This window comes from Lutra lutra, chromosome 5 (assembly GCF_902655055.1).
Source record: "Lutra lutra chromosome 5, mLutLut1.2, whole genome shotgun sequence".
Classification (NCBI taxonomy): domain Eukaryota; kingdom Metazoa; phylum Chordata; class Mammalia; order Carnivora; family Mustelidae; genus Lutra; species Lutra lutra.
Window position 1 is genome coordinate 27,530,748 of NC_062282.1, and position 23,734 is coordinate 27,554,481.

Below are 23,734 nucleotides of genomic sequence, written 5' to 3' on the forward strand. Positions count from 1 at the left end.
GTATCTGTACTCCTTGAAGATCCTTCTAACCCTACCTACACCTGTGAAAGTAGTCCCTTCATTAAAATCTCTTCAGGTCGTCTTTGGAGTTGTGCTTTCCACTTTTGGCCAAATCCTGACCGAAGCTACATGAACGCACTGCTGGGCGTTAAATGTGTGAAGACACCTAAAACAACTAGAATATTGCTTGATGCGTCGTAAGTTCTTGGTTTGTGTGAATGATTATTATCCATGTAACTCGATGAGGGAAAATCATACAAGACTGTGCATGTGAAGATATTGTTCAGAAGTGATCTACATTCTGTCTAGTGGGGAAAAACTGGCATGTATACTGTCTTTTGCATATGATCTTGAGCAAGTTAGGAAACCTCCCAGAAGCTCATGGTTGCTGCGAGCAGATATATGTGACAGAGAGGCCCAGCGTCTGGTAACTATAAGCACTCACACGTGTTAAGCAGATGACAGTCGAGTGCCTGCTTCATGGGGTCCAATCTATAAACTGAGGGGGCCCCACATTTGGTTTAATGTTCTGTATTTCCCATCTTGAAATTCTGTTTAAAAAAGATTCTATTTATTTATTCATTTGACAGAGAGAGAGAGTGAGAGAGCACTAGTGAGGGTGGGCAGAGGGAGAGGGAGAAGCAGGCTCCCCACTGAGCAGGGAGCCCCATGCAGGGCTCAGTCCAGAACCCCAGCATCATGACCTGGGCTGAAGGCAGACGCTTAACCAACTGAGTCCCCCAGGAGCTCCCCATCTTGAAATTCTTAATAACTTTTACACGAGGGTTCCTGTATCTTCATTTTGTTCTGGGTCCCGCAAATTATATAGCCAGTCCGTGAGGGAGGGTTCACTTTATTTTCCAAATCATTGATGGCATTCTGTAATTGACATTTTTTTTTTTTTGAGACATGGATTCACCAATTTCTATGGGAAGGAAAATGAGAATCTGAAAAAATGACATCTGGTGTTGAGACTGTATTAGTCAATTAACAAACACCTGCCAAAGAGCTTGCAGGCGTTAGACGTTGTGCCCATTCCTCTTTGAATCCCAAATTCCCTGCTCTGCTGTTCTAGGCTGAGTCGATTGACACGTGACAGGCTGGGACTGCCCTTGCCATGAACCTTTCAGTCATATCTGTGGTATCTGAGTCTTGGGGAAAAAAATAGTCTCTTATTTCATCACAGAACTGTGACTTGGATTTGGACAATGAATCATAGAAACTCAATTAGATAACCTGGCAGCTAAAATCCTCCAATTAAAGGAGTTTAAAGTCCAGGAGCACCATACCAAATTTGGTTAGACTTGAGGGTTGATGCTTAATTCTTCAGCATCCCAAGTTGACACAACTGAAAATACAAAGAAGCCCCAAGAACACTTCTTTCCTTGGGGTTACCAGTTTGCACCCACTAAGGGTGCTGTGACCTTGATGGAGGGTGGAGTAAAAACAGAACATAAATGTGTCCACTTAAGGAACAAAATGGCTCTGCTGGGCCTCAGGCAAGGCAACATGGCTTCCAGCACACCCAGATGGAGCATAATATGTGCAGCCCTTGGAAATGCTCTTTGTTCATCCCACAGGTAGAGATACAGTCTGAATGAAAGATGTCTCCCAAAAGACAGATGCTCACTTCTCAGGTGAGAGAAGAAAGGCTAAGAAATGGGCTTTATATGTTTGGCTGGAATCTGAAGGGAAAACATGGAGCAGAATCTAGGAGCATAGCTTTGTGGTAAGAGATAGGTTTTACTCTCTTAAAAATGAACCATTAAATCAGAACACTTCTCTCTTACATGCACACACACGCGCACATGTGCGCACATGTAGAGCCCTCCTTTACAACATAGTTAATGCCTCCTTTAAGATACAATGAAGTAAGAGAACTGGGGGAAATACAGGGAGTGGGAAATAGGGAGCTGATAGAGAAGGTATCTTTCTATTTGTATAAGTTGTTCTATAGACAAAGAAGTTAGTATTCATCTGTATGATCTGTAAATTCTCCAGGGTGTTTTCCCATTAGGCTGTGGGCTACTTGAGGTCAAAGTTTGGTTCAGAGTTGGCCTCCATACAGGTTTAGAGTAGAAGAAAGAAAAGCAATGCTGTGATCTTTTCACCTTTCCATGAACAGTACTGACACCGGAGTGTGACATCTTTTCCCCTTCAGACTGCCTTGGATCTTCTGATACAACTGAATAAAGATGTCAAAGGAGAGCTCCTAGACACAAAGTGTGATATGTCCTGGGCTTCAAAAGCTACGGTGCTGTCTCTAGATGGCAACCAGGAGATACATCTAAGCAAACTCATGCAGTTGGTTATCTTAAGCAACTCTTGGGAGCAGGTACAGAGAAAAAAGGACCTAAGCCCATCTACCAATCATGTAGCATTAGCCTTGGAAAACCCCAGAGGCAGACAGGGGTGGGGAAGGTTCTCATGGACAAAAGGTCAATGGTGACTCAAAAAGCCAGCTTCATCAAGATGGCTGTGGCTAACTGATGTTTATTGTTTGAGTTATCAGATGGTGGTTGTGGGTTTCTATAATATACAATAAGAGACGAGTGTGACTACTTTATATGCTAGGAAACCATCTGATAATAAAAGATGCAATAAATATTTTTTGAGTGAATGTTGTTGAGTAGTCAGGTCTGTAAGAATTCATGCGTTTATTATTAAAAATACTAATCTGTCACTACAGGTTAATTCTTGTCGTAAAGACTGGACTATGTCACCCTGGGTTGGAAGCTAGGGATTCTAAGTCTGCCTTCCCCTGGGGGAGTCCGTGGTTCTTGTCCTCCTTGTCCTTCTGCTGTTCGTTATTTACTTCCCACTTTTAACTTCTCCTCCCCCTCTCTTTCCGAGAGAGGAGCTAGTGATAGAGTCAGGGTTGAAGTTTATTTTACCTGAAAGGTGAGGAGGAGGAAGAAAGAGCCTCCACATCTCTTCATCTCTCTTCCATCTTCCCTGTCCTATCAATGCCTATCCCTACAATCTCCATTTTCTCCAATACCTCACTGTCCATCTTCTCCTTCATAGCCTCTTATTTTTCCATCTCTACCTTTTCTCATCTAATTGTTTTATCACACTCGGTGTGGGTATTGTTGATTAAGCTAAACAAAGTCATAAGAACAGGCACATTCATGTTTCCCAACCAACTGGATATTGTTTTACTAATGGTAATACTTAAACATATGTTTGCCACTACTCGCTTGTTCTGACATCCAGGGATACAGTCCTTGGTCTCCCATATTATTTCCAGATTTGAATATTAGAGTTTCTGTCATCAAGGTGTTTCATCATGTTTTTCTTCATTGCCATGACCTACTGCTACATGAAAACAGAAATAACAAGCACTACGGAAGTTTAAAAGAAGGAGACATTTTGCGAGCGGGGAAGGTTATACAAGACTTTTCATAAAAGGGCAAACTTGAATTGACCGTGAAAAATGTGTAGGGTCGGGGTGCCTGGGTGGCTCAGTGGATCAAGCCTCTGCCTTCGGCTCAGAACATGATCTCAGGGCCCTGGAATCGAGCCCTGCATCAGGTTCTCTGCTCAGCGAGGAACCTGCTTTCCCCTTTCTCTCTGCCTCTCTGCCCACTTGTGATCTCTCTGTCAAATAAACAAACAAAATCTAAAAAAAAAAAATGTGTACAGTCTAAGTAGTCCAAGAAGAAGAAGAAGGAGAGCATTTTAGGTGGAAGAAATGATATGAAACAAACCAGAAATGTGTAAGGTGTGAGAGGAGGAAAGAGAGTAGACTGGTGAGAATGAAGTTCCATGTAGGATGGCAGAGAGAGATGGAGATGAAAACCATACAGGATGGCTGAACTGCAGATAATGCTGAATATCAAGCCAAAAATTTAGAACTTTACCTTTACCTTGTCCCAAATGGGTTTGGATGCAAATAACAGAAAGCTATTTAAAGTAGTGTAAGCCAAAGGAAGTGAGCTCACCTAAAAACAAAGGGACCAGGAGGAACCTAATGGCAGAGGGGCCAACTGGGTTTCCCCAAGGCTTGGAACCAGCAATGAAAAGCTCTCAGGAGCTACGACCACAGGCTTCCTAAATTGGAGCCGTCAAGTTCACTCTGCTCGTGTCCTTTTTTCAACTTGGCTTCTCTCTGCAGATCCTTCTCATCCTTTCCCTCTGCAAATCAGATTTCTTTTTTTTGTTCCCTATGAATATATAAGACAATTCACCCCACCACTCACACATTTACATCTCAGTCTACCTGGCCAGCAGAAGCTACCAGCATCTTTGACTTCCAATCCCAAATTTCTGTGAGAGAGAATCTGCATGTCCATTCCCACTACAATGAGAGAATTGACGACATATTGAATTAACAAGACTCCCGGGGCCTACCTCTGGGATACAGGAACTTTCAGAGAAGGAATACAGGATTGAAGCCTAGGCAGATGCACTAAAGGTTGTTTTCAATAACTTTAGAGCCACATGAATGTGTTGGAGGTGAGGGAAGAAATAATCAAAGTGAGCTTAGGAAGCTTCATCAGGGAGCAGAATGGGATAGAAGGGAATATTCTGGAGACAGGAAGACCAAAGTGGAGCTATTTGAATCAAAGCATTGATATCTTGAAATGATGTGGCTATGGTCAACCCGACAACTACTATCTAGAAAAATATAGTTGGTTCAGCAAACGCACTCTACATTAGTCATGAGAGAAACATTTATTTCATAGCTCAGAGCTAAGCCCGAGCATATATGTAAGCTATATAATACTTATATGCTAGCTGTCAGTCTGTCTTTACCAAGTGGTTGCCCAACTTCCTGCTTTGAAGTTAGGACTTGGGGTAACCTAAATTAGTAGGGGGAGACCCATAAAATGCAGTAGGTTTTATGCTGTCCTATTCTAACTACTACCTAGGATGCTATAAATTCTCATCCCCTGAAGCCGGTCAAAATTTGCTTTTCATCTGTTGCTAGTTAATTTGCTAGGTTAGCTGAGGTCATAGTCATCAGTCTAAACCCCCGCATGGACAGTTGGCTTCATTCTGTCCTCTGACCACTAACTATATCCTTATGAGGCTCCATCATCAGGTCCAATTATGGGAAGGTTGGAAGAGCAGAGACCAAACCCCTTTGCTGGCATTTGGGGAAAAATTAAAATACCACCATGCCCCTGACATCTTTAGCTTCCTCCTGATCACTCATGACTTGCTACTCCCCATGTTTACCACAGTAAACAAGATGGTCTTCTATGGAGCTCTAGCCCTCAGTGTTAGATGTTATAGCTACATCTCCTATCTTCACACTGGCTTCCACTGGCAATAGAAAAATATTGCTACAGGATCTTTCTAGTGTGTTTTCAACAACCCTGTTAGAACAGAAAACCTCACTCAAACAAACAGAAAAATTGTATGGCCAAAGGCAGGCCCAAGGAAGGGCAGTGTATTCATTTACAAGGACTGCCATAACAAAACACCATGGACTGGGGAGCTTAAACAACAGATGTTTTCAGCAGTCCTGGAGGCTGGAAGTCTGAGATCAAGGTGTTGATGGTGTGGTTTCTTCTGAGGCCTCTCTCTTTGGCTCACACTTGCATCCCTGGTGTTTCTTCTGTGTGTCCTAATATCTAATCCTAATCTCACATAGACACTAGTCAGATCAGATTAGGGCCTACTCATCTGACCTTATCTGACCTTACTTACCTCTTTGAAGGCCCTGTCTCCCAACATAATCACGTTTTAAGGTACTGGGGATTACGACTTCAACATACAAATTTTGGAGACTGTTCACTCCCTCACAGGTAGCTCTGGGGTTGGTTAATTCCGTGTTTCAGGTCTGGCCTCAGACCCCAGGTGTTGCCATCTGTCTGCTCGGTCGTGCTCAACATGTGGGTTTTATCCTCAAGCTAGCTCCCCTCATGTTGCTCTTCCAGCCATCCCATCCAGAGGTGATGATGCCTAACAGAATGGCAAATTATCTTTCCCTATGTGTGTCTGAACAATCCTTTTCAAAAGGACCCAGTGTAGACTTCTTTTCTTTTTTCTCACTGGCCAGAATCTCTTTGTGTGCTCCTGTGAAAAAGAGACTGCCGCAATTGATTTGAGCCAATCACAATTCATGTCCTAGGGCTGGGTCCAGCCTCCCTGGGAGCACAGGGGAGGTACCCACACAAAATCAGGGTCCTCTGAGGAAAAAGGAAGGGGATAAATGGAAACCAAAAATGTCTGCTGCAACAGTTTGCCTGCTTGGTTCCCATGGACTATGTTCCTGAATTTCAAGATGACTGTAGACCCTGGTGCTTGCTCGTCTAGGAGCACCAGGTAAAACTACTCTTTGTCCCGGCAATAAAGAGCCCTATCAATAAATAGCGCTTTCCCTAGGCTGACTCACTTGCAGTGAGCAGGCTTTTCCAGCTTATACCTTCTCTTCCCCCTGCCCATGGCCCCAGCCCAAGTTTAGCTTTGGACACAACCAACACCTTCTACTCAACTAGCAATCCAGATCTCAGTTTCCCTGTACAAATGGTAACAAACCTTGCTCTAGCTATCTGGCAATCATGTATCATTGAGAACAAGAGGAACTGGCCAAGAGAATAGGGATAACTTAGCCCAACCTCATCACCAATATGAAGAGAATAACTTGAAAACTACGTCCTGCAATGATAGGTTATTAGTTGGGACATCGTTTACTTGTGTTGCTTAATAATGGGTAGGTACCAATACCATTCAGAAACTATCCCTTTACCACTGGTAATTTAATTAAGCTTAGAAGGGCTTTCTACTTTCTTGTTAGTTTCATTCTTGTGTTGCCTACTTCAAGAAAGAAGAATCTGGTTCTGCTCTGTTTTTCCCACAGATCATCCAAGAACAACTTAAAAATCTAATACCTGCAGTGAAAAACAAACTATTTTTTTTTAATCTTCCATGAGTCTCTTATTCTTTGACAGCTTATTTGATCTAGAGATGGCTTTGCTTCCAAAAATGAAGATTAATTTGTTTTGGTTTTTGATGAAAAAACAGCAATGTGTAAATAAATAATACAAAAAGAAAGCTTGCTATCTTCTATAATTTCTATTTAATATTAACAAATTCTTTCTAAATACGAGCTTGTTGCATCCCTGATCATTTGTTTAAAATCACTTTCCCTACCCCAGCTCTCCTTCAGCAAATAAATGCTACTGGGGATTGAGCTCTTCTTTATGTGCCTATATTTATTTTTCACCCATGTCAACCAACACAATCTCAGTCTTCTGCTTTAGGCATTTGTCTCTGATAAGCATAGAGCAGAGAAATGAAAGGGACCTTTCTTTGGAATGAATTGAGCCAGGAAATGTCAAAGGGAGTTGGTCACAAGAAGCACTGGTCACTGCCTTGGTGGCTGATGAACGATGTGGCACGCCAGAGAGAGGGGGGCGGGGAAGAGAGAGGGAGGAGCCAGGACCGTAAGGGATCTGGGAACCAAGCTGTGAGTTTAAACAATGGAAGAAATTAGCCCTGAGAAGAAACGAAAGTCTTGATAGCCTTTAGGTGTTTTTCGTGAATTAAAAAAAAAAAAAAAAAGCCAATAACAATAACCACAGTAAGAGCTAAATTTTACTGAGGGCTTAATCAGATGAAGGCTCCAAAGAAGCAAATTATGCCTGATCATGAAAAACAAACATAGGCATCTGAGAGTAGAATGAATGGGCTCCCTGGCAAGCTAGTGCCCCTGGGGTATTCAAATGCAAGCCAGCTGCTCACATGTCAATAATGCCCTAGAAAGGACTTTCCTTTTGCCGTGGGATATTGGACTAAATGGTTTCCAATTTCCCTTCATGCTGAATCTATGGACCCTTAAGAGTTAGGAGAGCTATTTGATTCATGGCATTTTAGAAAACATTTAAACCAAGCTAAGGTCCCCACCCTCCACCCCCGACGCCAACTTTCCCATCTTCTTGATGCGCCATGCCCAGCACTGACATCGAAGAGAAAGAAGGCTCAGTGGGGAGTCCTTGCCTTCATACACACAGAGCTTTCTCCCCTGCCCAGGCACAATGCCAGGACAAATTCTGTCCCTGGTAAACCTTGCTACCCCACCCCTGACATCAACAAGACCAGACTTTGTAAATAACCACCTTCAACCATTCTATGGATTTTCCTGGCTTTCACAGACTGGCCTCCAATCTGTTATTTCTCTGAAAAATAAATGCTACCTCATTTCAGGATATCTGCTGTGCCTCTTAGTGATCTGCTCTGTATTTTTAACGATAGCCAGTTGGAACAGAAGTTTGCCAAATTAATGAGTGTTGTTGCGTGCCTAATGATTATGAAACTAAATTGAAAGAGTAATAGAAAAAGGGCCTAGAAAAGACTCTTACCTTGGCTCAGAATAACTGGGTCAGGATGACTTCATGGGTTATTTCACTCCTAATTTCTAGATTGCTGGATAATTTCAATAAAGATGATGCTGGGTAATTACTGAATCAGCCGCACACTTGAGTTATTGCCTTCACGACTTTTACAATGGAGTGGAGAGGTGAGTCACATTTTATTGCCGAGCCCTTATGTCTGATAGAGCTGCAATCCAGCCTACCATGAAAAAGTCAAGCCCAAAGAAAAATATATCCCCAGGAAGATACAATAGAAGGAAAATGATAGAAGATTATCTTTCTCTCCAAGCTCTGTTTCATCCCCCAATTATTCTTAACCTATCTATGAAGGTTTTAGACAGCGGAGATGATCTCAAAATGTGAAACATGTTGTTGACCTCATTTAATGGGATACAGTAAGGCATCTTTTTCTCTTTTTTAAACCGCCAAATCGTGTTTTCTAAATCTTGTGTTAGATCTCTCCATTGTGAGCAAATACATAAAAATAGCTTTCCACTGTGTAGTTGGGTCTAAACCAGTTAATGAGAACAAGGAAATGACTCAGTGGAGAGTCTGAGATATACTCTATATTTTAGAATTCACATTATCCACCCCCCCCATACACACAGGCTTATTTAAAAATGGACTTGAGCAAGACCTCAAAAAAGAAGACGGTGTTCCGTTCATGTCCAGTGACAAGGACACACAAGCAGAGTGAATTTTTCTCCATGCAAATTACATTTCCGAACAATTCACTGTTCCAGAATTCTTTTGCAATGCCCATTCAAGTTCATTTTATTCCACAAATGAGAGAGCTTCTTGGGGTGATAATTTGAGTTTAATGCTTCTCTTTGAACAATTTTTTGGTTCCAATTGGTGAGCCTAGGCCTTCTAATTTCCCCTTTGATGAAAAGAGCGAACTCTCACTCAAAACATCCATCAATAACAGGGCAGTGAGAGAAGAAAAGGGGAAAACTGGTGATAAGGATGTTTCATCACGTTTAAGAAAGCAGCACTGGGAATTCAGAACAACAAATCTTGAAACTGCCTGTCTCTGCTGTGTTCTACACAGAGCACAAAGCTGTGCTTTAGTTGGACTTATAAAGGACGGATTTGGGGATCTTATTCAAGACAGGTAGTAATCTGGGATAAGCTGAAACTATATAGCAGCACTTTCCTTTTAGAGCAGGAGAAGAAAAGACTTTCTTCATCTTAATCATGCCCCAAACCTCAACTAAACGTGACAGGCATGGAGAGAAATCGGAGCATTGGGGAAAGAATGAAAATAAACAGGGTTTGGTGGGAAAAACAAGGGAGGAAAGCTAAGCAAAAAATCACAAATGTAAAAAGAAATGTGTTGGAGTTGTTACAAAGAAAACTAAAAGGAGATGTGTGAGTAAGCTCTAAAAGCAAAGAAAATTAGTGTAGGCGAGCAGCTGGAAACAGAAAGCAGGGACATCAAGAGAAAGAGACAGAAGAGACGAGATCAGGAAAATAACATACACTATTATGAATGATAAATGGTCACTTCATTTTACATGCATTTTAAAAAGAATAAGCCATTGTATCCTGGGAATTCTAAGACTGCCCACTCCAGAGGTTATATAATCCATTGCGGTTTTTGTGTAGAAAAGTAAACAAAACACACACCCAAACCACTAGTCACTGGACAAGCCTGCCTGGCATATTGGTGGGTCTTGGTTCTTCCTGACATGAAAGCATGTCCCTGGAGGACCCCCCATAACCCACAAGGGAGCTTTACCTTTAATGATACTCCACATCACACATCCACTTGCTAGGCAGACCCTGTGTGATCTGTAATTTTTGAGAATTCAGATTCTCTTCTGTATCTATCACCCTTATAGTACAATAATAAAATCTCTGTCGATAATAAATAAATATGAGGGCTGCTATGATTGACTGAGCCTCTAAATTCCAGCCTCACTTCTGGTAGATTTACTTGTGTTTCCCTCATATTGATTTTTTCCAGAAGCCTAGAGGCAGACTTGTTTTGTGGAGAAAGATTATGTCTGGATTCCCAAAAGAGAAATCTGATACAAAAAGAGACTTGGGGATTAGGAGGCTCAGTGTTTATAAACACGAAAGAGATTTGAGCTGGACTTTTTATTTACAAAGGAGGCTGAAGTTTAGGGAACTCATTTTTTGAATGGTCAGAATTACCACAGGACCTCTGCTTCGGACAAAAAAGAAAAGTCTTAAGGGTAGCTGGAAAGAGGGAGGGGCAGGGAATCCAAACTAACCAACAATTACTAATGATTGAATAAGGAACAAAAAAACACGAAGGCTTGTTTCATTGGGCTTTGTTTTTCAAATTACAGGACATGGGTTTAGTGCAACTTTTATAAATGTTTGATTTTGCCTCATGTGATCATGCTGTTATATATAATCAAAAGGTGTAATTATAGGCAAATAAAATATCTCTGTAACCTCTTAGCAGTCATCTCTTTAGGATAATTTTCACCTCACACTAGTTGCCTAGACTACAAATCATAAAAACGACTGTCATTTACACCCCCATCCTATGGACCCTTTGCAGCTCTAGAAATTCCACGAGAATCCAGAAGGAGCCTTGGCTGGGTGTGAATCACCACCTCCCACCCAGTCACAAAACTGGGTCTCTGTAGGACTCTGAAAACACTTCCCAGTCTCGTAGACACTGCTGATGGGAATGGAGATTGGGACAACAGTCCTGCAAGGCAATTGGACAAGCTTCTCTCAGTATGCTCATGTCTTTCACCCAGATAACTTATTTCCAGAAATTTATTCTAAAACGGTAGGCATGGATGATGGCAAAAATTTAGCTACACACCTGTTCATCACAGTACTGTTTAAAATAGCAAAAAATTAGTATCAATCTAAATATCAAACCATAGAGTTTAGTTTAATAAACTGGAAATGTGATTAAAATCATGGTAGATTTAATGTGATGCAGTAGTAAAATATTTAATGGTATGGGATCATGTTCTCAAAATATTAAATGAAAAGAAAAACAACTGTTTAATTCCAAATACAGTATAACCCCGTACATTTTCTTAAGCATATATATGCATATATGTATATTAAAATATTAATGATTATCACTTCTTGCTAGTGGGACTATGGGTGATTTTTAATTTTTTTCTGCTCCTCAGTAATGAAATATGTTTCTCAATGAATATTGCTTCATAATAAGGGAAAATGTGAGAATTTTTTAAATAAAAATGCTTTCTAAAATAAAAGTTTTTTATCTTTAATTTTTAAAAAGATTTTATTTATTCATTTGAGAGAGAGACAGAGACAGAGAAAGCACAAGCAGGGGGAGAGGCAGAGGGAAAGGGAGGAGCAGGCTCCCCCACTGACCTAGGAGCCCAATGTGGGGCTCGACCCCAGGACCTGGAGACCATGACGTGAGCTGAAGGCAGACACTTAACCATCTGAGCCACCCAGGCACCCCTGAAAGAGTTTTTTTAAAAATCCCAATGCTTGTAGCCCGTTGGTTATTGAAACTGTTTCCCATCCGACCACGTCTGACGCTCTATTAAATAGGTTAAGTAGGTATGTTGGAAAAGGGCTGCAAACAAGAGACTAGTATTATATTCCTGGAGGCATTCCATATTTTCCTGACAAGGGGGAGGAACAGCACCAGGCCTCCATCTCACCGGCTTCAACTAAGCTGGAACCTTCTGCCAGGGGGTGGGCAGTACCCTCTGCCCTCGATAAGGACTAGAAGCTCTGTGGTTCCTGTGTAGTTCTGACCCCATACTTTTTTGGATTGGTCAGCAGTATGTTGGCTTACCCCCGAGTTCTTTGGGGAGACCTAAAATCTTGGCAGCACTCTGACCTGTCTGGATCACTATCTCTGAGGCTAATGTCTTGTGACACCAAGCAGACCAGCTGCATAATTTGAGGGGCCAAGTGCAAAATGAACATGAAGAGCCCCTTGCTCAAAACAAGGATTTCAAGATGGCGACCACAGAGCATTAAGCAAGAGCAGGCCTTGCTGAGCATGGGGACCCTGGCCCACTGCTCAGGTCGCACACCAAAGAAGATATCCTGGCACCAGCCTCCTTTCTACTTCTTACCAAGTCTGTTCATTTGCCAAGTGTGGACAAATGAGTTTGTTCTTGACTCTGAAAATGGGACCCAGAAACGAAAGCATTTAAACAGGGACAAGTTACCATCCAGCTAACATAATTTATCTTCTAATATCTGAGGACTAAATTCTGTATAGTCAGAATTGTAATTCTGACGTGTTGTAATAATGGCTGCACTGTTCCAGAGTGTGTCTGTGTCTGTTCAGATTGGGGGTGGGGGGGGAAGGGCAAAGAAAACCTCACAAGTATCAAATCAGCTTCCTTCTCTCCCCTAGCACAGCCAGGAGGCCAGGCACAGGTTTCACACATCCTTGAAATAAAAGCAGCTAATTTCCAATTATTTAGCAGCTTTTATCTAATAGGAGGATTATCTTGGCCAATTCATTAACAAGTTAATTAGAAATTTGTTGCTAGGAATTTAGCTGTGATGAGGGCTCAAAAGTGATATGTCATTAGCATTTAGCATTTTCTCTTCTTCCAACTTGAATGTTGCCGAAAACTCTACTAAAAGGCTCTCACAGTGCATGACCGTGGTGGAAAGCCGGCATTGCAGAGTCTGAAATCATGGTTTGAGTTTTTCTGTTATTGAGGCATGGGGTGGTCTGGAAAAAGCTACTTAATCGCTCTGGGTCTTGGTCTCCTCCATTGTCAGCAAAGATAATGAGGTTGATGGGAGAATAAAATAAAGTAATACAAAGAACTTTGTAATCTGTTTTTTTTTAAAAGATTATACATATATCATAATTATTAGTGAGTTATTACCCTAAATAGTAGCCACTGGGATATATAACAAAAAGGAAGTGATCAGGTGCTAAATATGTATCCTGTGTTCTCTTAGAAGGAAATGGGTTGCTTTCCTGTATCTAGGCTCACATTATACACGTGTACAAAATGTTTCTTTAAAAAGGAAAATATCATCCCTTGTATCTTTCCGCCACAGGTATGTGACTGTCCTTTGAATTGGACAAGCTTAATAACCCCTCTGCTTTAATGATCATTATAATAAATCATGGGTTAGAGGAAAGATCGTCTGCCCATAGTTGTTGTAGCTCATTTATTTTAAGTGATGTTTTATATTCCAACTGCCTTGCAACAGAAGGCTTTGAAGATGACCTTGAGATATGACTTAACTTACCCTTGGCGTAATTTTCCCAGATACATTTCCCCAGTATAAACCCACATACCACATACTCAGACCCTACGTGCAAATCACCCCTGGGCCACTGAGGTGGTCCTAAAGGAGGGGGCTTTGGCAACATTTTGGAACCGGTGGGAGAAAACAGATCTGTCCATGATGAGCCTACACAGGTGAACTGAAGCATTAAGTTACATTGCTTCTGACTAGAATCTAATAAACCCCACATAAAAATGCCAGTTATCTAGGAGCTCCTGGGTGGCTCAGTCGTTAAGTGCCTGCCTTCAGCTCACAAGATGATCCTGGGGTCCTGGGATGGAGCCCCACTCCCTGCCCAGTGGGAAGTCTTCTCCCTCTCCCACAGCCCCTGCTTGTGTTCCCTCTCTGGCTGTCTCTCTCTGTCAAACAACTAAATAATATCTTCAAAAAAGAATGCTAGTTATCTAAAGAACATCAAAAACTGATTGGCCTTTGGACCCTTCTTGTCCAGAGAATCCATACTGGGGGAAAAAAAAAAAAAGAACATAGATTGTTATGAGAAAAACCTCAGAAACCTTGATGAAAAGAACTTGTTTCTTCGGCAGGTTGTGATCTGTACTCATACCTATGTTAACTCATCGTAATCAAGCCTTTTGAGGGTCATGTTTTACAGAGTTACTTAATTACGCTATGAAAATTATATTGCGATGGTGATGAGGTAAGGGCTTCACCCTGGATATCTGGTCAACTGGGGACACAGTTCGGGGTTCCCAACGACTCTGAGCTGGTTTCCTCCCCTGTAAAACGGGAGGTCAGTTTTCCACTGACAGTTCCCCAGGTTGTGAGGGTTAAATGAGATCAATAATTCAAACGTGTTTTGCAAACTGTAAAAATAGGTACACAGAGGAGGGTTGAGTCTCGTATTCGATGATTCTAATAGCACCATGTGTGTAAAAGCAATTTAAATTCCTCTGAAGGTGAACTGTAGTTCTAAAACTAAGTGTTTCTAATAATAAATATCAGAAGAATATATTTTGGAATCCTAGGTTTATGTAATATCCTGTCTTAAGAACCACAAGAGAAGCCAGAAAATGAATAGTGAACTTGAGGCACACTTGGAGTCAATTATCTGAAACACACACACACACAGACACACACTGAAGAAAGTTCCAGAATACATGTTGCTGCCTGTGACTTGACTAAGCAATAACATATGGATGCTACAACCGGACTAACAAAAGGTCAGCCCTCCACAGCAATAACATTTTCCATTGTTTCACATGTATCGTTGGACACTTGGAAGTTCTGATAATGTATTAGACCCTGTTTAGAGCACAGCCCTCTCAAAAAAAAAAAAAAAAAAAAGGAGAAGGAGGAGGAGGAGGAGGAGAACTGGTACAAATTACAGAAGGGAGTTCTGAAGAATGGGTCTGGAAGTGGGAGGGCTTCCCAGGAGGCATGAATTCAGAGTCAGGTCCTGAAGGAGAGGGAGCGAGCTTGGCTAAGGCCTGAGAGACACGGGGCCAAACAATTTAAGGACTCAGTTGCTCAGCAAGTCTTTATTGACTACCTGCCGCGCCCAGGCTTCATGCTAAGGCCACCAGGTTGTTCAAAATAAAGTACCTATCCCCTTGTCCTTACATTCTGTCAGGGAAAGTAGAACAATAAGGCCAGAAAACTAAATAAGGGTAAGACTTGCCAACAGGGCAGAGAGGGATTGGGGCAGGGTTGCCGTCTCTGACTGGGTGGCCTGGGAGAGGCCCAGTGACTCCAGCTGACACTTGACGGATGACAACGGTGGTGACGTGTGTGGTGCTAGTCCAGGCGGAGGGGACAACAAGGGCCCAGGCCCTGAGGAAGGAAGGTGTGGCATGTTCAGGAAAGAGAGAGAGGTCACTGGCTGGAGCCCAGAAAAAGGCTGGTGTGACATGAGGTGGAGGGGAAGTGAGTGGCCAGATGTCCACAGGCCCTGCAGGCTGAGATAAGGAGTCTGAGTGTGACTCTGAGCATGATGCGAACTATTGAAATGTCTGAAGCAGGAAATTGCTTTATGGCCTTCAAAGATTACTTTGGCTTTGCTGGTTGGGCAGGAGAGGGGAGTGTGCAGGGCAGAGAAGAGGGAGAGAGATGGGTGGAGCGAGCCCGGGGAGGCCCGGGGAGCATGGACACGCAGGGGCGCCGGCCGCGAGACGCTGAAACCCTTAGCCTGTAGGCATCTACGTCGATGCTCTCTCCGCTGGCTGCGCAGTCTGCGACCCAAACACTCCACCCAGGAAGACCCCCTTCCGGAAAACTTCCTGAAAACTATGTCCTCTGGCCACATACGTCTGGAGGAGGCTGCTGGCGATCACCAAGAGAGACCATTAGCAAAGAGGGTTGTCACAAGAGGTGCGGGGAGGCCACCGGCCCCTCCCAGTGTCCCCGTCGCTGATCTCGCTCCGCACTGACAGACTCGCCAGCGACACCCGCATCACTTCCATTCATTGCTTTTACCTTCCTTTTTGAGGTTATGGATGGAAACTATTGAAGTTAGGCAAGTGACTGGAATAGTCATGAAATTAAGTCCTTACAAAAGCTCCGCGAGTGTTCAGCCACCTGAAAGCTCCCTGGGGCATGGTGAGCCTGTACCTACCTATTCGCTTTTAAAACCTAAGTGAGAAGGGTTCTTTAAATTAATTTCTCACTGCACCCAGAAATTTAAAAAAATAAAAATCCTACTTGTCGCTGATCTCTTACAAAATTTGGGAACTTACAAAACTGCCTTCCTTTGTAGGGAGAATTCACATAAAACAGCACTCATTCCTTGGTTCCCCCGTGTTTGGTTGTAATTAAGTGTTTCATTCTTGAGGTTTCTTCTACACGGACTGTCCGTGTAGAAGGAGAGTTACTAGAGGCTTATTTTTTGCCTTTTTGAAGCAAGGGAGAGATCCCCCACCCACCTCTGTCTGAACATTAAATCACAAGCACTACAAGTTGGACTGGGTCCCATTTCCCATCCTTTGATAGTCTTCCAAAACCTCAGTGTGCAAGACACCAAAACCCAGGAAAACTATTGTAATTTTCTGAATTTCTGTTGTTTGTTTATTTGATTGGTATCTATACCTGGTAATTCTTTCTTTGACTTTCCTAATTCAAGATAGTGCTTGGAAGATAGAGCAGAGTGTGGAGAAGAGTATTGTGAGAAAAATAAGTAAGTCTCGCCGACTTGTATTTTTTGAAGTTTTGGGAAATAAATAGAGGAGAGAGATAGGAGGTACTCAAGAAGGAGAGCAGGAATTAAGATCTGGAAGAGGCAGAGGATTTTTCTCACTTAAGAAAACAAGATATCATAATGATTTGATGGGTTTTGTGACCCTTGGCTGTGAGATCCTAAGACGTGGTTGAGTTCAGAGCATGTGGATCCAGCTTCTCCTACAGGTTGGGGTGGATCACCTATGCAGGTCCCAACCTAATCCCATGAATATGGCAGAAAGACTCCCAAAGTGGGTGACTAGAGCCTAGAGATGATACAGACACCGTTTAAATTAGTACATCATGACGCCAAATTAGGATAGAAAATGAACTCGGGCAATCACTTAAGTGGTATGATTTTAGGGACTCTGAAAAGCAGGTCGGCTCAAAAATGGCCTCACACCAGCCCCAAATTCTTTTCAAGATCCTCTTCTGTGAGTTAGTTCCTTCCTATTTCCTTATAAAAAGTCATAAACTATCTGAGATGAGTAAACATGATGTCATTATGACTTAGTAGAATTTTAATAGGACTTGGTTTTCCATATCAAGGACATTGTAGGGGGCAGGTGGAGAATGTAAGCAAGAGGGACAGTGCGGTCTGACATTTTGACATGAGTAGGAGGGATGGTCAGAGAGTGGTTTTGCTACAGGAGAGGCCCTGGGACACCCAGGAGTTGTCCTACTCAGAACCTTGCACACTGCTGACCTGAAAGATAAATCCTCTCCCATGATTCAGAAATCAATCATTCAGCCCTTACCGAGCACTGACTGTGTGCCAGCCACTGTACTATGTTCTGTGGACCCAAAGAGTTATCACAGATAACATTCCTCGGGGAAACAGATAATGAGGACCCTGCACACCTTCCTTACTCCGCATTCGGTGACATCGTGATGATATGTGTGGGATGCTAGAGGAATGCCAGGAGGGGTCTTAGCCTAACTCCAAACGATGAGTGAAAGATGGCTAGGAAAGACTTCCCAGAGGGGGTGGTAGCTGAGCCAAATTATTTTCTGCAATAGAGTTTCCCACTTTTTCCTGATTCTAAAGTGCACTCTTTTCTACATTACAACATCTCTGAAACTAGGATTTGTCCTATAATCCACGGAGCCACAGTAGTCGTGGGCCAACCAGGTTACTATGACATTCCTTGTCATTACCTGCACAGGAACAAACTTGCTCGTTTTGACATCAGTTCATGTGAGCTATTTTCAATGTTTAATGTGGAGTTTAATTGCTGTTTAAAATGTCTTCAAGAAATTACCTATGATTGAATGTGAAAGCAAAAATTTACAGCCTACATAGAAAAGTATGGGAACGGAGTGAAAGACCATACATTGGCATTAAGAAAGCAGATATCTATCACCAGAAGAATGTCCCCAGTTCTGTATTTTCTCACAAAGTGGCACGTGTTTTCCTCGACTCAAGAAGATAACCACAAGCAAATGAAGCTGTTACCTTTTGTTGCTAAGATACCAAAGAAAAAATCGCGGAGCACACACTTAGCAACACAGCTAAAGGCAGGATAAGTTGCTAAGCCCAAAGGAATAGAAACAAGAAAGTGTCAGAGGAGCAGAGGCTAGTGGTACTGAGTCATCCCCCAGAGGACTATCCTTAAGGCATTATGGTATAGTTTAAAAAGCAGTGTTTTTTCCTTTATCGTGATAAATAAAGTAGCCAATCAGCAGTGTTTTAATTTAATATAACACACTATTTGGTTGCAAGGAATAGGAACCCATTGACTTAGCTTAAGCCCAACGCAGCAGAGAGCTAGAGCCAGCTCATAGAAGCTCACAAGGGCATATCTCCCTTATTCTGCATTCACTAATATCATGATAGCTTGAAACAGGCCATGGTGGGCCTATTTATACCCTAGATATTGGCAAACACTAAAAATCAACGCTTTGTTGTCTGTTTGAAGAGCTGGTTTACCAGAACACCATTGTCAAGGGGAGACTCAGAATCATACTGGAGCATCTCATGGAAGCGGAGGGTTTGGAGACATGCAATGTAATGTTATCTAGAACAAAGATAACTTATTTTTATTTTTTCCTCAGTCTCTCTGGTGCCCCATGGGCTTTTATCTCTTCTTAGATCTACATATTTCTTCATTTTTCTCTGTCCAGATTTCATGGCCACATCTGGTAAAATCAGATCGGGTAAAGTCATATTGTGCGTAAACTCTTCCCCGCCACCCAGCTTTTCTAGAACTATGACCGGGTAGGTTTTCAAGAAGGGGGACAGGAAGAAAAGGTTGAGCATCTCAGACTCATTCTTAAAAAAAAAAAAGTTAGGGTGAAAAAAGTAAGTTGGAAAGATGTTCTAAACAGTTGTAACTGCCTTTAGAGTTGCTACAGCAAAAAGTAGAAACCAGCTACAGCAAAGGGGTGAGAATAAAGAAGAGACAGGCCTGAGGGCCTCATGCATCACAGTGATGGGCTTAGAGTTTGTTCTGTGCTCAACAGGGCTTCAAAGTCCCAAAGTATCAAGCCTGGGAGAACTGAAGTCTAGATTGTTCTAATAGACATACAAAGTCCTGAAAGGCGTCAAGCTGCAGTGTCAAAAGCCTGGGTCATAGATGTGTCTATTGATGGACTTCTTCCGTCGCTGAGGCAAAGTTCCTAAAGCCTCAGTTTCTCCACTTACAAAGTGGAAATAAGTAATGCCTACCTTCTGACTACCTTAAGGAGTCATTGGGAAGGCAAATGACATAATCTTTGCCAAAAACCTTTTAGGACTGCAAAATATGGTCCAAGCATAAGGTACTTACTCATCTGTAAAATGAGGGGGTTGGTCTAGATGGGATCTAATGTTCTTCTAGTTCTAAAGCTCTACAACTCTATTATTATCCTTATTATCTGGCGATCATGCTAAAATTATGGGTTTTATGGATCTGAAACACCCTTCTCTCATCTTGCCAAGAAAACTTAATGCGAGGCTCTTAGCCTGGGAAATACCACTTCCTCAGTGGTTGTTTCCACAGAAACACCAAGAACCATAAAGTCGTGCAGGAATGTGAGCTGTCTGGGTTTGCACAGGAAGAGGAAATTGATGTATAAACCAGGAACAGAACCAACCCCCCTAAAAAAGAATAGAGTTTCTTTCTGTACATTACACATGAATCTGTAACCTAATCCCCCATCTGAAAACTCTCTGCTTTTTAAAATACTGCATATCATACTACCACTGAAATGTGGAATGCTTTAAAAGTGGTTTTAGAATCCTGTGATATGACGTAGAGGTTTAGAACAATGAGGTCTAGAGATTGTTTCATTGCAAAATTGCCCTTCAGCCACAGAGGTTAGTGTTCAGTGACTCTCTGGTGTTTTAGAAAGAAAAGAGGAAAAATAATCGTCTTCCTAGAAATATATCATCAGAAGGAAAGCAGTCATGATCTAACTGCTGTTGACAGTCGCATGGAGCTGCCTATGTGCCAGATGCTGAGGTGAGTGCTTTACTTGCTTTTTATTTAATCTTCACAAAATCCTCAATAAGGTGGGTTCTCTTATCGGCCCCATTATATAGATGAGAAACTGAGGCTCTGGGAGGCAGAGACTTGCTCTGAGTCTTGCAGCCATCCAGGGGCGGTAGCTCTGGGATTCAAAGCCACCAAACCTGGCTCCAGACATCATCCTTGTCAACACTTAATACTGTTTTGGCTCCGACTCCTTACTCTGAGTTCTTAAAAACAGTTTTTTCCAAAGCAAAAGATAACATGATATGTATTGAGGGGCTTTGGGGAAAGGATCTCATTAGTAAGAGAGGCTCTGTGATACTTCATTTACAACAGTTAAAAATGAATAATATGTTGAATGTTCTCCTCAGCACATAAAAACGGTCCATGTTTCCCAGAATGGCCAGCCTAAAACATCAGAGGCATCCCGTCTCAGGAAAGGCTCAGACTTTCAAAATGCCTTTTGTCCCGTAAATAAATAGTAGTCTCCTTATCCCAGCTAGCAAGGATTTGGAGAGGAGGCAGGAATTCTCCATCCCAATCTTGGTCTCTCCTTAGCGGGCAATGGAAACATCAATTATGGGTCTTTCTTCTCCTGGTTCAGAGTGGTGAGACCATGGAAAGTGGTGAGACCCTGAGGAAAGGATTCTCTCCCCATCTTCCAAGCAAAACCCTTCAATTAAATATCTTTTTTTCTCATACATTTAAACAGACTCTAAAAATACACTTAGAGAAAACCCCAAAATGACAATAGATTCTCCTTTTCTTTGGTTAACCATAACTATTTATGAGGCATAAAAGCCTATTGTATGGAGGGAAATGATCATGAAGCTCAGTAATATGCTACTTCTATTTCTAGCACATAATTACCAAGGAAAGTGATCAAATGGCATGCACTGATTGAGAATTTACTAAGTGCGTTACTGTATGGGATAGAAGAATAAGGGTAGTAAGCTCTTCATAACACTCCTCTGGAAATCCAACATGGTAAAAACAAAGAAGCAAACAAAATTTCTGTAAAAAATGTGGCAGCAAGTCAGCCTAAGGTTAGGAGAATATATGGAAGGGATGGAGAATTTGAGGCTGTTCCTCTCTTGCCAAGTCTTTTTGGCGGTCTTTTCCTACTCAGGAAAGAAATACCCTCCCTCAAATTCTCTTCACTTTCTCTCACTCAAGAGGACCGTGCATGGCTCTCTACAGCCCGGGCGGGGAGCTGGGAATGCAAACATGGTCTGGACCCCCCTGATGGGTGGGCTCTGATTCCAGGCAGGAGTCACACAGGTTCTATCACTCTGCTCCTGACCCCACCTGACCAGTCAAACAAATGTATGATAACTGGTCATTCACACCCAGGAATGGATTGGCCATTCAGACTAAAAGGGAACTCTACCACGCTTTTGCACTTTAAGGCTGTTTCTTCCAGTTGAAGAAACAGTTTCAGATGACACTAAGCATGTTTTGGGAGAAAGAAGGGGAGCTGAGAACCACCTCAGTTCTGCTTATCTAGTTGGGCCTGGAGGTCCCAGCTCAAATGTCCCCTCTTCAGGGATCCCTTCTGTGACACTGGATCTAATGTTGGTCAGCTGTTAGGTTATGCCACCTTGTTCTACTCCTAGCACTTACTTTTACTGCAAATTACTTTTTTTTCACTATTGTGAGTTACCCTGCACTTTTCTCTAAGTCCTAGCAGAGATCTTCTCACTTTTCTTTTCTACTCTGTCCCCAACACCTGGACACATCGGCTAGGACGTAGATGGTTATCGGAGTACCACTGTTGAGGGAATGAATGAATGAACGACTACGTAATGAATGTATTTGGCCACCCGATTTAGATCCTCAGGAGTGGTTGAGAGGACATATACAAGCAGCTAATATTAGACAAGGGAACCAAGAATACCCAATAAGGTAAGGTTAGTCTCCTCAATTAAGTAAATTAAATACATTTAATTAAATAAATTTAAAAATTTAAGGAAAACTTGGTAACCACATCCAGAAGACTGAAATTGGACCCATATTGTATACCACTCACAGAAATTAACTCAAAATGAATTAAAGACCAAATTCTTTGGAAGACCCAAAACTGTAGAACTAGGGGAAAAAAAAAAAACAGGGAAAAAGCCCCTTGACGTTGGCCTTGGCAATACTTTTATTGGCTATGACACTAAAAGAAGAGGCAAAAGTCAAAAGCAAATATCGACAAGTAGGACTACCTCAAACTAAACAGCTTCTGTGCAGCAAAATAACATCAACAAAATTAAAAGACAACGTGTGGAACGAAAGGAATTATTTGCAAACTACACATCTGTAAAGGATTAGTTTCCAAAATATATAAAGAACTCATACAACTCAATACCAAAAAATCCCAAACAACTTGATTTTTAAAAAATGGACAGGGGAACTGAATAGACATGTATTGAATCATTACATTGTATCTCTGAAGTTAATATAACGTCACGTGTCAATTACATCTCAATTAAAAAGAGACATAAATGGCCAACAGGTGTGTGAACAGGTGCTCACTAGTATCAGTAATCATCAGGGAAATGCAAATCAAACAATAACAAGATACTGCCAAACACCTGTTAGAATGGCTATTATCAAAAAGACAAGAAATAATAAGCGTTGGCAAAGATGTGAAGAAAACAAGAACTCTTGTGCATTGTTGGTGAGATTGTAAATCGGAGCAGCCACTATTGAAAACAGTATAGAGGTGCTGAGGTTCCTCAAAAAATTCAAGACAGAACTCCCATGTGACCCAGCAATCCCAATTCTGAGCATATATTCAAAGGAAATGAAAACAGAATCTTGAAAAATGATACGTGGACTCCCAGGTTCACTGCAGTATTTTTTCACAAGAGCCGGGACAGGTAAACAACCTAAGTGTCCATCAAGAGATAAATAGATAAAGAAGATAGGGCATATATATGCCATGGAATATTATTCAGCCATGAGAAAGAAGGAAATCCTGCCATTTACAACAATATGGATGAGCCTTAAGGGTGTTAGGATAAGGGAAATGAGGCAGACAGAGTAAGACAAATACTGTATGATATCACTTACTTGTGTAATCTACAAAAGCTAAACTCACAGAAAGAGTAGTGGGATGGGACCAGTGGGGGAATGGGGAGATGTTGGTTCAAAGGTGTAAGTTAGAAGATGAGTAAGTTCTGGGGACCTCATATGGTGATTATTGTTAATAATACTGTATTATATACTTAAGAGTTTATATGAGTAGATCTTGTACATTCTTACCACAAAAAAGAAACGACAATTATATGACATGATGGAGGTATTGGCTAATGCTATGGTGATAATCATTTTGCAATATGTAAGTATATCAAATCACTGAGTTGATTTGCATAAGCTCACATAAAGTTATGTGTCAATTATATTGCAATAAAGCTTGGGAAAAGAGGGATTGGCAGGGATTCGGAGATCTGAAAGGTCACAGGCTGGTCTCTGTGCCCCAGGCCAAGGGTAGGCAAACTACAGGCCAGCTGCTTATTTCAATAAATAAAGTTGTATTGCAACACAGCTACA